Here is a 17,331-nt window from a genome sequence, read left to right as displayed (position 1 = left end):
AGTGTTTTAGCTAGTTGGTTACAGAGCAGTGTTTTAGCTAGTTGGTTACAGAGCAGTGTTTTAGCTAGTTGGTTACAGAGCAGTGTTTTAGCTAGTTGGTTACAGAGCAGTGTTTTAGCTAGTTGGTTACAGAGCAGTGTTTTAGCTAGTTGGTTACAGAGCAGTGTTTTAGCTATTGGTTAAGTGAGCAGTTGGTTAGTAGTGTTGTAGCTAGTTGGTTACAGAGCAGTGTTTTAGCTAGTTGGTTACAGAGCAGTGTTTTAGCTAGTGTTTTAGCTAGTTGGTTACAGAGCAGTGTTTTAGCTAGTAGTTGGTTACAGAGCAGTAGCTAGTTGGTTACAGAGCAGTGTTTTAGCTAGTAGCTAGTTGGTTACAGAGCAGTGTTGTAGCTAGTAGCTAGTTGGTTACAGAGCAGTGTTTTAGCTAGTAGCTAGTTGGTTACAGAGCAGTGTTTTAGCTAGTAGCTAGTTGGTTACAGAGCAGTGTTTTAGCTAGTTGGTTACAGAGCAGTGTTGTAGCTAGTTGCTGTTGGTTACAGAGCAGTGTTGTAGCTAGTAGGTAGTTGGTTACAGTTGGTTACAGAGCAGTGTTTTAGCTAGTAGCTAGTTGGTTACAGAGCAGTGTTTTAGCTAGTTGGTTACAGAGCAGTGTTGTAGCTAGTTGGTTACAGAGCAGTGTTTTAGCTAGTAGCTAGTTGGTTACAGAGCAGTGTTTTAGCTAGTAGCTAGTTGGTTACAGAGCAGTGTTGTAGCTAGTAGCTAGTTGGTTACAGAGCAGTGTTGTAGCTAGTTGGTTACAGAGCAGTGTTTTAGCTAGTAGCTAGTTGGTTACAGAGCAGTGTTTTAGCTAGTAGCTAGTTGGTTACAGAGCAGTGTTTTAGCTAGTAGCTAGTTGGTTACAGAGCAGTGTTGTAGCTAGTTGGTTACAGAGCAGTGTTTTAGCTAGTTGGTTACAGAGCAGTGTTTTAGCTAGTAGCTAGTTGGTTACAGAGCAGTGTTTTAGCTAGTAGCTAGTTGGTTACAGAGCAGTGTTTTAGCTAGTTGGTTACAGAGCAGTGTTTTAGCTAGTAGCTAGTTGGTTACAGAGCAGTGTTTTAGCTAGTAGCTAGTTGGTTACAGAGCAGTGTTTTAGCTAGTTGGTTACAGAGCAGTGTTTTAGCTAGTTGGTTACAGAGCAGTGTTTTAGCTAGTAGCTAGTTGGTTACAGAACAGTGTTTTAGCTAGTAGCTAGTTGGTTACAGAGCAGTGTTTTAGCTAGTTGGTTACAGAGCAGTGTTTTAGCTAGTAGCTAGTTGGTTACAGAGCAGTGTTTTAGCTAGTTGGTTACAGAGCAGTGTTTTAGCTAGTTGGTTACAGAGCAGTGTTTTAGCTAGTTGGTTACAGAGCAGTGTTTTAGCTAGTTGGTTACAGAGCAGTGTTTTAGCTAGTAGCTAGTTGGTTACAGAGCAGTGTTTTAGCTAGTTGGTTACAGAGCAGTGTTGTAGCTAGTTGGTTACAGAGCAGTGTTTTAGCTAGTAGTAGCTAGTTGGTTTTACAGAGCAGTTGGTTACAGAGCAGTGTTGTAGCTAGTTGGTTGGTTACAGAGCAGTGTTGTAGCTAGTTGGTTACAGAGCAGTGTTTTAGCTAGTAGCTAGTTGGTTACAGAGCAGTGTTTTAGCTAGTAGCTAGTTGGTTACAGAGCAGTGTTTTAGCTAGTAGCTAGTTGGTTACAGAGCAGTGTTGTAGCTAGTTGGTTACAGAGCAGTGTTTTAGCTAGTTGGTTACAGAGCAGTGTTTTAGCTAGTAGCTAGTTGGTTACAGAGCAGTGTTTTAGCTAGTAGCTAGTTGGTTACAGAGCAGTGTTTTAGCTAGTTGGTTACAGAGCAGTGTTTTAGCTAGTAGCTAGTTGGTTACAGAGCAGTGTTTTAGCTAGTAGCTAGTTGGTTACAGAGCAGTGTTTTAGCTAGTTGGTTACAGAGCAGTGTTTTAGCTAGTTGGTTACAGAGCAGTGTTTTAGCTAGTAGCTAGTTGGTTACAGAACAGTGTTTTAGCTAGTAGCTAGTTGGTTACAGAGCAGTGTTTTAGCTAGTTGGTTACAGAGCAGTGTTTTAGCTAGTAGCTAGTTGGTTACAGAGCAGTGTTTTAGCTAGTTGGTTACAGAGCAGTGTTTTAGCTAGTAGCTAGTTGGTTACAGAGCAGTGTTTTAGCTAGTTGGTTACAGAGCAGTGTTTTAGCTAGTTGGTTACAGAGCAGTGTTTTAGCTAGTAGCTAGTTGGTTACAGAGCAGTGTTTTAGCTAGTTGGTTACAGAGCAGTGTTTTAGCTAGTAGCTAGTTGGTTACAGAACAGTGTTTTAGCTAGTAGCTAGTTGGTTACAGAGCAGTGTTTTAGCTAGTAGCTAGTTGGTTACAGAGCAGTGTTTTAGCTAGTAGCTAGTTGGTTACAGAGCAGTGTTTTAGCTAGTTGGTTACAGAACAGTGTTTTAGCTAGTAGCTAGTTGGTTACAGAGCAGTGTTTTAGCTAGTTGGTTACAGAGCAGTGTTTTAGCTAGTAGCTAGTTGGTTACAGAGCAGTGTTTTAGCTAGTTGGTTACAGAACAGTGTTTTAGCTAGTAGCTAGTTGGTTACAGAGCAGTGTTTTAGCTAGTAGCTAGTTGGTTACAGAGCAGTGTTTTAGCTAGTTGGTTACAGAGCAGTGTTGTAGCTAGTTGGTTACAGAGCAGTGTTGTAGCTAGTTGGTTACAGAGCAGTGTTTTTGGTTAGCTAGTAGCTAGTTGGTTACAGAACAGTGTTTTAGCTAGTAGCTAGTTGGTTACAGAGCAGTGTTTTAGCTAGTTGGTTACAGAGCAGTGTTGTAGCTAGTTGGCTACAGAGCAGTGTTGTAGCTAGTTGGTTACAGAGCAGTGTTGTAGCTAGTTGGTTACAGAGCAGTGTTTTAGCTAGTTGGTTACAGAGCAGTGTTTTAGCTAGTAGCTAGTTGGTTACAGAGCAGTGTTTTAGCTAGTTGGTTACAGAGCAGTGTTGTAGCTAGTTGGTTACAGAGCAGTGTTTTAGCTAGTTGGTTACAGAGCAGTGTTGTAGCTAGTTGGCTACAGAGCAGTGTTTTAGCTAGTTGGTTACAGAGCAGTGTTTTAGCTAGTTGGTTACAGAGCAGTGTTTTAGCTAGTTGGTTACAGAGCAGTGTTGTAGCTAGTTGGTTACAGAGCAGTGTTTTAGCTAGTTGGTTACAGAGCAGTGTTGTAGCTAGTTGGCTACAGAGCAGTGTTTTAGCTAGTTGGTTACAGAGCAGTGTTTTAGCTAGTTGGTTACAGAGCAGTGTTGTAGCTAGTTGGTTACAGAGCAGTGTTTTAGCTAGTTGGTTACAGAGCAGTGTTTTAGCTAGTTGGTTACAGAGCAGTGTTTTAGCTAGTTGGTTACAGAGCAGTGTTTTAGCTAGTAGCTAGTTGGTTACAGAGCAGTGTTTTAGCTAGTTGGTTACAGAGCAGTGTTTTAGCTAGTAGCTAGTTGGTTACAGAACAGTGTTTTAGCTAGTAGCTAGTTGGTTACAGAGCAGTGTTTTAGCTAGTTGGTTACAGAGCAGTGTTTTAGCTAGTAGCTAGTTGGTTACAGAGCAGTGTTTTAGCTAGTAGCTAGTTGGTTACAGAGCAGTGTTTTAGCTAGTTGGTTACAGAACAGTGTTTTAGCTAGTAGCTAGTTGGTTACAGAGCAGTGTTTTAGCTAGTTGGTTACAGAGCAGTGTTTTAGCTAGTAGCTAGTTGGTTACAGAGCAGTGTTTTAGCTAGTTGGTTACAGAACAGTGTTTTAGCTAGTAGCTAGTTGGTTACAGAGCAGTGTTTTAGCTAGTAGCTAGTTGGTTACAGAGCAGTGTTTTAGCTAGTTGGTTACAGAGCAGTGTTGTAGCTAGTTGGTTACAGAGCAGTGTTGTAGCTAGTTGGTTACAGAGCAGTGTTTTAGCTAGTAGCTAGTTGGTTACAGAGCAGTGTTTTAGCTAGTAGCTAGTTGGTTACAGAGCAGTGTTTTAGCTAGTTGGTTACAGAGCAGTGTTGTAGCTAGTTGGCTACAGAGCAGTGTTGTAGCTAGTTGGTTACAGAGCAGTGTTGTAGCTAGTTGGTTACAGAGCAGTGTTGTAGCTAGTTGGTTACAGAGCAGTGTTTTAGCTAGTTGGTTACAGAGCAGTGTTTTAGCTAGTTGGTTACAGAGCAGTGTTTTAGCTAGTAGCTAGTTGGTTACAGAGCAGTGTTTTAGCTAGTTGGTTACAGAGCAGTGTTGTAGCTAGTTGGTTACAGAGCAGTGTTTTAGCTAGTTGGTTACAGAGCAGTGTTGTAGCTAGTTGGCTACAGAGCAGTGTTTTAGCTAGTAGCTAGTTGGTTACAGAGCAGTGTTTTAGCTAGTTGGTTACAGAGCAGTGTTGTAGCTAGTTGGTTACAGAGCAGTGTTTTAGCTAGTTGGTTACAGAGCAGTGTTGTAGCTAGTTGGCTACAGAGCAGTGTTTTAGCTAGTTGGTTACAGAGCAGTGTTTTAGCTAGTTGGTTACAGAGCAGTGTTTTAGCTAGTTGGTTACAGAGCAGTGTTGTAGCTAGTTGGTTACAGAGCAGTGTTTTAGCTAGTTGGTTACAGAGCAGTGTTGTAGCTAGTTGGCTACAGAGCAGTGTTTTAGCTAGTTGGTTACAGAGCAGTGTTTTAGCTAGTTGGTTACAGAGCAGTGTTGTAGCTAGTTGGTTACAGAGCAGTGTTTTAGCTAGTTGGTTACAGAGCAGTGTTTTAGCTAGTTGGTTACAGAGCAGTGTTTTAGCTAGTTGGTTACAGAGCAGTGTTTTAGCTAGTAGCTAGTTGGTTACAGAGCAGTGTTTTAGCTAGTTGGTTACAGAGCAGTGTTTTAGCTAGTAGCTAGTTGGTTACAGAACAGTGTTTTAGCTAGTAGCTAGTTGGTTACAGAGCAGTGTTTTAGCTAGTTGGTTACAGAGCAGTGTTTTAGCTAGTAGCTAGTTGGTTACAGAGCAGTGTTTTAGCTAGTAGCTAGTTGGTTACAGAGCAGTGTTTTAGCTAGTTGGTTACAGAACAGTGTTTTAGCTAGTAGCTAGTTGGTTACAGAGCAGTGTTTTAGCTAGTTGGTTACAGAGCAGTGTTTTAGCTAGTAGCTAGTTGGTTACAGAGCAGTGTTTTAGCTAGTTGGTTACAGAACAGTGTTTTAGCTAGTAGCTAGTTGGTTACAGAGCAGTGTTTTAGCTAGTAGCTAGTTGGTTACAGAGCAGTGTTTTAGCTAGTTGGTTACAGAGCAGTGTTGTAGCTAGTTGGTTACAGAGCAGTGTTGTAGCTAGTTGGTTACAGAGCAGTGTTTTAGCTAGTAGCTAGTTGGTTACAGAGCAGTGTTTTAGCTAGTAGCTAGTTGGTTACAGAGCAGTGTTTTAGCTAGTTGGTTACAGAGCAGTGTTGTAGCTAGTTGGCTACAGAGCAGTGTTGTAGCTAGTTGGTTACAGAGCAGTGTTGTAGCTAGTTGGTTACAGAGCAGTGTTTTAGCTAGTTGGTTACAGAGCAGTGTTTTAGCTAGTAGCTAGTTGGTTACAGAGCAGTGTTTTAGCTAGTTGGTTACAGAGCAGTGTTTTAGCTAGTTGGTTACAGAGCAGTGTTTTAGCTAGTTGGTTACAGAGCAGTGTTTTAGCTAGTTGGTTACAGAGCAGTGTTGTAGCTAGTTGGTTACAGAGCAGTGTTTTAGCTAGTTGGTTACAGAGCAGTGTTGTAGCTAGTTGGCTACAGAGCAGTGTTTTAGCTAGTTGGTTACAGAGCAGTGTTTTAGCTAGTTGGTTACAGAGCAGTGTTGTAGCTAGTTGGTTACAGAGCAGTGTTTTAGCTAGTTGGTTACAGAGCAGTGTTTTAGCTAGTTGGTTACAGAGCAGTGTTTTAGCTAGTTGGTTACAGAGCAGTGTTGTAGCTAGTTGGCTACAGAGCAGTGTTTTAGCTAGTTGGTTACAGAGCAGTGTTTTAGCTAGTTGGTTACAGAGCAGTGTAGTAGCTAGTTGGTTACAGAGCAGTGTTTTAGCTAGTTGGTTACAGAGCAGTGTTTTAGCTAGTTGGTTACAGAGCAGTGTTTTAGCTAGTTGGTTACAGAGCAGTGTTGTAGCTAGTTGGCTACAGAGCAGTGTTTTAGCTAGTTGGTTACAGAGCAGTGTTTTAGCTAGTTGGTTACAGAGCAGTGTTGTAGCTAGTTGGCTACAGAGCAGTGTTGTAGCTAGTTGGTTACAGAGCAGTGTTTTAGCTAGTTGGTTACAGTGCAGTGTTTTAGCTAGTAGCTAGTTGGTTACAGAGCAGTGTTTTAGCTAGTAGCTAGTTGGTTACAGAGCAGTGTTTTAGCTAGTAGCTAGTTGGTTACAGAGCAGTGTTTTAGCTAGTTGGTTACAGAGCAGTGCTTTAGCTAGTAGCTAGTTGGTTACAGAACAGTGTTTTAGCTAGTAGCTAGTTGGTTACAGAGCAGTGTTGTAGCTAGTAGCTAGTTGGTTACAGAGCAGTGTTTTAGCTAGTAGCTAGTTGGTTACAGAGCAGTGTTTTAGCTAGTAGCTAGTTGGTTACAGAGCAGTGTTGTAGCTAGTTGGTTACAGAGCAGTGTTTTAGCTAGTTGGCTACAGAGCAGTGTTGTAGCTAGTTGGTTACAGAGCAGTGTTGTAGCTAGTTGGTTACAGAGCAGTGTTGTAGCTAGTTGGTTACAGAGCAGTGTTTTAGCTAGTTGGCTACAGAGCAGTGTTGTAGCTAGTTGGTTACAGAGCAGTGTTTTAGCTAGTTGGCTACAGAGCAGTGTTGTAGCTAGTTGGTTACAGAGCAGTGTTGTAGCTAGTTGGTTACAGAGCAGTGTTTTAGCTAGTTGGCTACAGAGCAGTGTTGTAGCTAGTTGGCTACAGAGCAGTGTTTTAGCTAGTTGGTTACAGAGCAGTGTTGTAGCTAGTTGGTTACAGAGCAGTGTTGTAGCTAGTTGGTTACAGAGCAGTGTTTTAGCTAGTTGGCTACAGAGCAGTGTTGTAGCTAGTTGGTTACAGAGCAGTGTTTTAGCTAGTTGGCTACAGAGCAGTGTTTTAGCTAGTTGGTTACAGAGCAGTGTTTTAGCTAGTAGCTAGTTGGTTACAGAGCAGTGTTGTAGCTAGTTGGTTACAGAGCAGTGTTGTAGCTAGTTGGTTACAGAGCAGTGTTTTAGCTAGTAGCTAGTTGGTTACAGAACAGTGTTTTAGCTAGTAGCTAGTTGGTTACAGAGCAGTGTTTTAGCTAGTAGCTAGTTGGTTACAGAGCAGTGTTTTAGCTAGTAGCTAGTTGGTTACAGAGCAGTGTTTTAGCTAGTAGCTAGTTGGTTACAGAGCAGTGTTTTAGCTAGTTGGTTACAGAGCAGTGTTGTAGCTAGTTGGTTACAGAGCAGTGTTGTAGCTAGTTGGTTACAGAGCAGTGTTGTAGCTAGTTGGTTACAGAGCAGTGTTGTAGCTAGTTGGTTACAGAGCAGTGTTGTAGCTAGTTGGCTACAGAGCAGTGTTGTAGCTAGTTGGCTACAGAAAAGTGTTGTAGCTAGTTGGCTACAGAGCAGTGTTGTAGTTAGTTGGCTACAGAGCCGTCAGGAACGTTGTGGCTCTGGGTCGGTTGGCTACAGAGCCATCAGGAACGTTGTGGCTCCGGGTCGGTTGGCTACAGAGCCATCAGGAACGTTGTGGCTCCGGGTCGGTTGGCTACAGAGCCATCAAGGAACGTTGTGGCTCCGGGTCGGTTGGCTACAGAGCCGTCAGGAACGTTGTGGCTCCGGGTCGGTTGGTTACAGAGCCGTCAGGAACGTTGTGGCTCCGGGTCGGTTGGCTACAGAGCCATCAGGAACGTTGTGGCTCTGGGTCGGTTGGCTACAGAGCCGTCAGGAACGTTGTGGCTCCGGGTCGGTTGGCTACAGAGCCATCAGGAACGTTGTGGCTCTGGGTCGGTTGGCTACAGAGCCATCAGGAACGTTGTGGCTCCGGGTCGGTTGGCTACAGAGCCATCAGGAACGTTGTGGCTCTGGGTCGGTTGGCTACAGAGCCATCAGGAACGTTGTGGCTCCGGGTCGGTTGGCTACAGAGCCATCAGGAACGTTGTGGCTCTGGGTCGGTTGGCTACAGAGCCATCAGGAACGTTGTGGCTCCGGGTCGGTTGGCTACAGAGCCATCAGGAACGTTGTGGCTCTGGGTCGGTTGGCTACAGAGCCATCAGGAACGTTGTGGCTCTGGGTCGGTTGGCTACAGAGCCGTCAGGAACGTTGTGGCTCTGGGTCGGTTGGCTACAGAGCCGTCAGGACCGTTGTGGCTCCGGGTCGGTTGGTTACAGAGCCGTCAGGAACGTTGTGGCTCCGGGTCGGTATCAGCCCTCTATTTCTCGCCATGTGGACACATGCCCTGGCTGTCCCTCTGGCATTTCAAACAGCCAGGCCCTCTCTAATACGCCAGGCCTAATATGAGGAGCAGCTGTCGGCCAGGCCTGAGGGGTACATACTTGATGCCAGTGGGCCAGCGGTAGAATGCTGCGGTTGTGAATAGCGAAGCAGAACATTTCTTGAATCAAATTCCGTTATCAGCTCTGCGTCTGCGTCTGAAATGGAAGGATATGATACGAGAGGCGTTTTGTCACCATGTCTTATGAGGGGAAACTCGATGGAGCCCGAAAACAATCTGTGTCGTTCTGATGAACTGTGGACGTTTTTTATTTATTCAATTCAAGTGAGAGCAATTACAATTTAAATTCACTTTTAAAAAAACGGACTCAGAATTGACCCTACGATGGGTTGATATTTGAGATATCAACATAATGTGATACTTTAGTTACTGTACATCATTAGGCAGTAGGGTGTACACTGAGCGGACTAAACATTAAGAACACCTGCCCTTTCCGTGACATACCAGGTGAAAGCTATGATCCCTGATGCCACTAGTTAAACCCATACCAGGTGAAAGCTATGATCCCTGATGCCACTAGTTAAACCCACTTCCACGACATACCAGGTGAAAGCTATGATCCCTGATGCCACTAGTTAAACCCACTTCCACGACATACCAGGTGAAAGCTATGATCCCTGATGCCACTAGTTAAACCCATACCAGGTGCCACTAGTTAAACCCACTTCCACGACATACCAGGTGAAAGCTATGATCCCTGATGCCACTAGTTAAACCCACTTCCCATGACATACCAGGTGAAAGCTATGATCCCTGATGCCACTAGTTAAACCCACTTCCCATGACATACCAGGTGAAAGCTATGATCCCTGATGCCACTAGTTAAACCCACTTCCACTACATACCAGGTGAAAGCTATGATCCCTGATGCCACTAGTTAAACCCACTTCCACGACATACCAGGTGAAAGCTATGATCCCTGATGCCACTAGTTAAACCCACTTCCCATGACATACCAGGTGAAAGCTATGATCCCTGATGCCACTAGTTAAACCCACTTCCCATGACATACCAGGTGAAAGCTATGATCCCTGATGCCACTAGTTAAACCCACTTCCACGACATACCAGGTGAAAGCTATGATCCCTGACGCCACTAGTTAAACCCACTTCCACTACATACCAGGTGAAAGCTATGATCCCTGATGCCACTAGTTAAACCCACTTCCACGACATACCAGGTGAAAGCTATGATCCCTGATGCCACTAGTTAAACCCACTTCCACGACATACCAGGTGAAAGCTATGATCCCCGATGCCACTAGTTAAACCCACTTCCACGACATACCAGGTGAAAGCTATGATCCCTGATGCCACTAGTTAAACCCACTTCCACGACATACCAGGTGAAAGCTATGATCCCTGATGCCACTAGTTAAACCCACTTCCACGACATACCAGGTGAAAGCCACTAGTTAAACCCACTTCCACGACATACCAGGTGCCACTAGTTAAACCCACTTCCCATGACATACCAGGTGAAAGCTATGATCCCTGATGCCCACTAGTTAAACCCACTTCCCGTGACATACCAGGTGAAAGCCACTAGTTAAACCCACTTCCACGACATACCAGGTGCCACTAGTTAAACCCACTTCCACGACATACCAGGTGAAAGCTATGATCCCTGATGCCACTAGTTAAACCCACTTCCCATGACATACCAGGTGCCACTAGTTAAACCCACTTCCACGACATACCAGGTGAAAGCTATGATCCCTGATGCCACTAGTTAAACCCACTTCCACGACATACCAGGTGCCACTAGTTAAACCCACTTCCCACGACATACCAGGTGAAAGCTATGATCCCTGATGCCCACTAGTTAAACCCACTTCCCGTGACATACCAGGTGAAAGCCACTAGTTAAACCCACTTCCACGACATACCAGGTGCCACTAGTTAAACCCACTTCCCATGACATACCAGGTGAAAGCTATGATCCCTGGTGCCACTAGTTAAACCCACTTCCCATGACATACCAGGTGCCACTAGTTAAACCCACTTCCACTACATACCAGGTGAAAGCTATGATCCCTGATGCCACTAGTTAAACCCACTTCCACTACATACCAGGTGCCACTAGTTAAACCCACTTCCACGACATACCAGGTGAAAGCTATGATCCCTGATGCCACTAGTTAAACCCACTTCCACGACATACCAGGTGAAAGCTATGATCCCTGATGCCACTAGTTAAACCCACTTCCCATGACATACCAGGTGAAAGCTATGATCCCTGATGCCACTAGTTAAACCCACTTCCACGACATACCAGGTGAAAGCCACTAGTTAAACCCACTTCCACTAAGGATGTTTAAACCTTCAGACACGTGGAACATGGACTGTGTGAGTCTGCCGTTCAGAGGGAAAGACCAAGGACTGAAGTGCCGTTGAACAGGGTTCGGCAGTAGACGCCCGGCACTGTGTAGTCTAGTGGTAGTTAGTGTAGCAGTAGACGCCAGGCACTGTGTAGTCTAGTGGTAGTTAGGTAGGTAGTTAGTGTAGCAGTAGACGCCCGGCACTGTGTAGTCTAGTGGTAGTTAGGTAGGTAGTTAGGCAGGTAGTTAGTGTAGCAGTAGACGCCCGGCACTGTGTAGTCTAGTGGTAGTTAGTGTAGCAGTAGACGCCAGGCACTGTGTAGTCTAGTGGTAGTTAGGTAGTTAGGTAGGTAGTTAGTGTAGCAGTAGACGCCAGGCACTGTGTAGTCTAGTGGTAGGTAGTGTAGCAGTAGATGCCAGGCACTGTGTAGTCTAGTGGTAGTTAGTGTAGCAGTAGACGCCAGGCACTGTGTAGTCTAGTGGTAGTTAGTGTAGCAGTAGACGCCCGGCACTGTGTAGTCTAGTGGTAGTTAGGTAGGTAGTTAGTGTAGCAGTAGACGCCAGGCACTGTGTAGTCTAGTGGTAGTTAGGTAGTTAGGTAGGTAGTTAGTGTAGCAGTAGACGCCAGGCACTGTGTAGTCTAGTGGTAGTTAGGTAGTTAGGTAGGTAGTTAGTGTAGCAGTAGACGCCAGGCACTGTGTAGTCTAGTGGTAGTTAGGTAGTTAGGTAGGTAGTTAGTGTAGCAGTAGACGCCAGGCACTGTGTAGTCTAGTGGTAGTTAGTGTAGCAGTAGACGCCAGGCACTGTGTCTAGTGGTAGTTAGGTAGTAGTTAGTGTAGCAGTAGACGCCAGGCACTGTGTAGTCTAGTGGTAGTTAGGTAGTTAGGTAGGTAGTTAGTGTAGCAGTAGACGCCAGGCACTGTGTAGTCTAGTGGTAGTTAGGTAGTTAGGTAGGTAGTTAGTGTAGCAGTAGACGCCAGGCACTGTGTAGTCTAGTGGTAGTTAGTGTAGCAGTAGACGCCAGGCACTGTGTAGTCTAGTGGTAGTTAGGTAGGTAGTTAGTGTAGCAGTAGACGCCCGGCACTGTGTAGTCTAGTGGTAGTTAGGTAGGTAGTTAGTGTAGCAGTAGACGCCAGGCACTGTGTAGTCTAGTGGTAGTTAGTGTAGCAGTAGACGCCAGGCACTGTGTAGTCTAGTGGTAGTTAGGTAGGTAGTTAGTGTAGCAGTAGACGCCAGGCACTGTGTAGTCTAGTGGTAGTTAGTGTAGCAGTAGACGCCAGGCACTGTGTAGTCTAGTGGTAGTTAGGTAGGTAGTTAGTGTAGCAGTAGACGCCAGGCACTGTGTAGTCTAGTGGTAGTTAGGTAGTTAGGTAGGTAGTTAGTGTAGCAGTAGACGCCAGGCACTGTGTAGTCTAGTGGTAGTTAGGTAGTTAGGTAGGTAGTTAGTGTAGCAGTAGACGCCAGGCACTGTGTAGTCTAGTGGTAGTTAGTGTAGCAGTAGACGCCAGGCACTGTGTAGTCTAGTGGTAGTTAGGTAGGTAGCATTAGTGTAGTGACGCCCGGCACTGTGTAGTCTAGTGGTAGTTAGGTAGGTAGTTAGTGTAGCAGTAGTAGACGCCAGGCACTGTGTAGTCTAGTGGTAGTTAGTGTAGCAGACGCCAGGCACTGTGTAGTAGTGGTAGTTAGGTAGGTAGTTAGTGTAGCAGTAGACGCCAGGCACTGTGTAGTCTAGTGGTAGTTAGTGTAGCAGTAGACGTTAGGCACTGTCAAGTCTAGTGGTAGTTAGGTAGGTAGTTAGTGTAGCAGTAGACGCCAGGCACTGTGTAGTCTAGTGGTAGTTAGGTAGTTAGGTAGGTAGTTAGTGTAGCAGTAGACGCCAGGCACTGTGTAGTCTAGTGGTAGTTAGGTAGGTAGTTAGTGTAGCAGTAGACGCCCGGCACTGTGTAGTCTAGTGGTAGTTAGGTAGTTAGGTAGGTAGTTAGTGTAGCAGTAGACGCCAGGCACTGTGTAGTCTAGTGGTAGTTAGTGTAGCAGTAGACGCCAGGCACTGTGTAGTCTAAATGGTAGTTAGGTAGGTAGTTAGTGTAACCTCTAAATACAGTCAGAACGCCATCAGGCACTGTGTAGTCTAGTGGTAGTTAGGTAGTTAGGTAGGTAGTTAATGTAGCAGTAGATAACGCCAATGTGTAGTCTAGTGGTAGTTAGGTAGTTAGGTAGGTAGTTAGTGTAACCAGTAGACGCATCACTGTGTAGTCTAGTGGTAGTTAGGTAGGTAGTTAGTGTAGCAGTAGACGCCCGGCACTGTGTAGTCTAGTGGTAGTTAGTGTAGCTCTAAATACATCACTGATAACCTCTCAATACATCACTGATAACATCTCAATACATCACCGATAACCTCTCAATACATCACTAAATACATCACTGATAACCTCTAAATACATCACTGATAACCTCTAAATACATCACTGATAACCTCTCAATACATCACTGATAACCTCTCAATACATCACTGATAACCTCTAAATACATCACTGATAACCTCTAAATACATCACTGATAACCTCTCAATACATCACTGATAACCTCTCAATACATCACTGATAACCTCTAAATACATCACTGATAACCTCTAAATACATCACTGATAACCTCTCAATACATCACTGATAACCTCTAAATACACCTCTAAATATATCACTGATAACCTCTAAATACATCACTGATAACCTCTAAATACACCTCTAAATACATCACTGATAACCTCTAAATACATCACTGATAACCTCTAAATACATCACTGATAACCTCTAAATACATCACTGATAACCTAAATACATCACTGATAACCTCTCAATACATCACTGATAACCTCTCAATACATCACTGATAACCTCTAAATACATCACTGATAACCTCTAAATACATCACTGATAACCTCTCAATACATCACTGATAACCTCTAAATACACCTCTAAATATATCACTGATAACCTCTAAATACATCACTGATAACCTCTAAATACATCACTGATAACCTCTAAATACATCACTGATAACCTCTCAATACATCACTGATAACCTCTAAATACACCTCTAAATACATCACTGATAACCTCTAAATACATCACTGATAACCTCTAAATACATCACTGATAACCTCTAAATACATCACTGATAACCTCTAAATACATCACTGATAACCTCTAAATACACCTCTAAATACATCACTGATAACCTCTAAATACATCACTGATAACCTCTCAATACATCACTGATAACCTCTAAATACATCACTGATAACCTCTCAATACATCACCGATAACCTCTAAATACATCACTGATAACCTCTAAATACATCACTGATAACCTCTAAATACATCACTGATAACATCTCAATACATCACTGATAACCTCTCAATACATCACTGATAACCTCTAAATACATCACTGATAACCTCTAAATACACCTCTCAATACATCACTGATAACCTCTCAATACATCACTGATAACCTCTAAATACATCACTGATTTAAATACATCACTGATAACATCTCTTATCCATCACTGATAACCTCTCAATACATCACTGATAACCTCTAAATACACCTCTCAATACATCACTGATAACCTCTCAATACATCACTGATAACCTCTAAATACATCACTGATAACCTCTAAATACATCACTGATAACCTCTCAATACATCACTGATAACCTCTAAATACATCACTGATAACCTCTCAATACATCACTGATAACCTCTCAATACATCACTGATAACCTCTAAATACACCTCTAAATACATCACTGATAACCTCTAAATACACCTCTAAATACATCACTGATAACCTCTCAATACATCACTGATAACCTCTAAATACATCACTGATAACCTCTCAATACACCACTGATAACCTCTAAATACACCACTGATAACCTCTAAATACATCACTGATAACCTCTAAATACACCACTGATAACCTCTAAATACATCACTGATAACCTCTAAATACATCACTGATAACCTCTAAATACACCTCTAAATACATCACTGATAACCTCTAAATACATCACTGATAACCTCTAAATACATCACTGATAACCTCTAAATACACCTCTAAATACATCACTGATAACCTCTAAATACATCACTGATAACCTCTCAATACATCACTGATAACCTCTAAATACATCACTGATAACCTCTCAATACATCACTGATAACCTCTAAATACACCTCTAAATACATCACTGATAACCTCTAAATACATCACTGATAACCTCTAAATACATCACTGATAACGTCTCAATACATCACTGATAACCTCTAAATACATCACTGATAACCAACCGACTGAACCGACTGAACGACCTGAACAGGCCTCAGGGCAACCGACTGAACCACCTGAACAGGCATCAGGGCAACCGACTGAACCACCTGAACAGGCCTCAGGGCAACCGACTGAACCACCTGAACAGGCCTCAGGGCAACCGACTGAACCACCTGAACAGGCCTCAGGGCAACCGACTGAACAGGCCTCAGGCCAACCGACTGAACCACCTGAACAGGCCTCAGGGCAACCGACTGAACAGGCCTCAGGCCAACCGACTGAACCACCTGAACAGGCCTCAGGCCAACCGACTGAACCACCTGAACAGGCCTCAGGGCAACCGACTGAACAGGCCTCAGGCCAACCGACTGAACCACCTGAACTGGCATCAGGGCAACCGACTGAACAGGCCTCAGGCCAACAGACTGAACAGGCCTCAGGGCAACCGACTGAAAAGGCCTCAGGCCAACCGACTGAACCACCTGAACAGGCCTCAGGCCAACCGACTGAACCACCTGAACAGGCCTCAGGGCAACCGACTGAACCACCTGAACAGGCATCAGGGCAACCTGAACAGGCCTCAGGCCAACAGACTGAACCACCTGAACAGGCCTCAGGCCAACCGACTGAACCACCTGAACAGGCCTCAGGCCAACCGACTGAACCACCTGAACAGGCCTCAGGGCAACCAACTGAACCACCTGAACAGGCCTCAGGGCAACCGACTGAACCACCTGAACAGGCCTCAGGCCAACCGACTGAACCACCTGAACAGGCCTCAGGCCAACCGACTGAACAGGCCTCAGGGCAACCGACTGAAAAGGCCTCAGGCCAACCGACTGAACCACCTGAACAGGCCTCAGGCCAACCGACTGAACCACCTGAACAGGCCTCAGGGCAACCGACTGAACCACCTGAACAGGCATCAGGGCAACCGACTGAACAGGCCTCAGGCCAACAGACTGAACCACCTGAACAGGCCTCAGGCCAACCGACTGAACCACCTGAACAGGCCTCAGGCCAACCGACTGAACCACCTGAACAGGCCTCAGGGCAACCAACTGAACCACCTGAACAGGCCTCAGGGCAACCGACTGAACCACCTGAACAGGCCTCAGGCCAACCGACTGAACAGGCCTCAGGGCAACCGACTGAACCACCTGAACAGGCCTCAGGCCAACCGACTGAACCACCTGAACAGGCCTCAGGGCAACCAACTGAACCACCTGAACAGGCCTCAGGGCAACCGACTGAACCACCTGAACAGGCCTCAGGCCAACCGACTGAACCACCTGAACAGGCCTCAGGCCAACCGACTGAACAGGCCTCAGGGCAACCGACTGAAAAGGCCTCAGGCCAACCGACTGAACCACCTGAACAGGCCTCAGGCCAACCGACTGAACCACCTGAACAGGCCTCAGGGCAACCGACTGAACCACCTGAACAGGCATCAGGGCAACCGACTGAACAGGCCTCAGGCCAACAGACTGAACCACCTGAACAGGCCTCAGGCCAACCGACTGAACCACCTGAACAGGCCTCAGGCCAACCGACTGAACCACCTGAACAGGCCTCAGGGCAACCAACTGAACCACCTGAACAGGCCTCAGGGCAACCGACTGAACCACCTGAACAGGCCTCAGGCCAACCGACTGAACAGGCCTCAGGGCAACCGACTGAACAGGCCTCAGGGCAACCGACTGAACCACCTGAACAGGCCTCAGGCCAACCGACTGAACAGGCCTCAGGGCAACCGACTGAACCACCTGAACAGGCCTCAGGCCAACCGAACTGAACCACCTGAACAGGCCTCAGGGCAACCAACTGAACCACCTGAACAGGCCTCAGGGCAACCGACTGAACCACCTGAACAGGCCTCAGGCCAACCGACTGAACCACCTGAACAGGCCTCAGGCCAACCGACTGAACAGGCCTCAGGGCAACCGACTGAACAGGCCTCAGGCCAACCGACTGAACCACCTGAACAGGCCTCAGGCCAACCGACTGAACAGGCCTCAGGCCTCAGGCCAACCGACTGAACCACCTGAACAGGCCTCAGGCCAACCGACTGAACCACCTGAACAGGCCTCAGGCCAACAGACTGAACAGGCCTCAGGGCAACCAACTGAACCACCTGAACAGGCCTCAGGCCAACCGACTGAACCACCTGAACAGGCCTCAGGCCAACCGACTGAACCACCTGAACAGGCCTCAGGCCAACCGACTGAACCACCTGAACAGGCCTCAGGCCAACCGAC

The 17,331-nt window shown here is 45.6% G+C and overlaps 1 long non-coding RNA gene across 1 annotated transcript in view; it reads right to left on the bottom strand.

Moving 5' to 3' along the window:
• Positions 1-2,765: 2,765 nt before the first annotated feature.
• Positions 2,766-17,331, bottom strand: part of LOC135567275 (uncharacterized) — a 30,996-nt gene continuing 16,430 nt past the window's right edge. The window contains exon 4 of the long non-coding RNA XR_010462313.1: positions 2,766-8,556. This is a non-coding gene — a long non-coding RNA (uncharacterized LOC135567275). The remainder of the gene's footprint in view (positions 8,557-17,331) is intronic.

The sequence above is a fragment of the Oncorhynchus nerka genome, unplaced genomic scaffold (genome assembly GCF_034236695.1).
Source record: "Oncorhynchus nerka isolate Pitt River unplaced genomic scaffold, Oner_Uvic_2.0 unplaced_scaffold_2242, whole genome shotgun sequence".
Lineage (NCBI taxonomy): Eukaryota > Metazoa > Chordata > Actinopteri > Salmoniformes > Salmonidae > Oncorhynchus > Oncorhynchus nerka.
The sequence above is the reverse complement of the archived record's forward strand: the minus strand, read 5'-3'. Positions and strand labels throughout refer to the sequence as shown.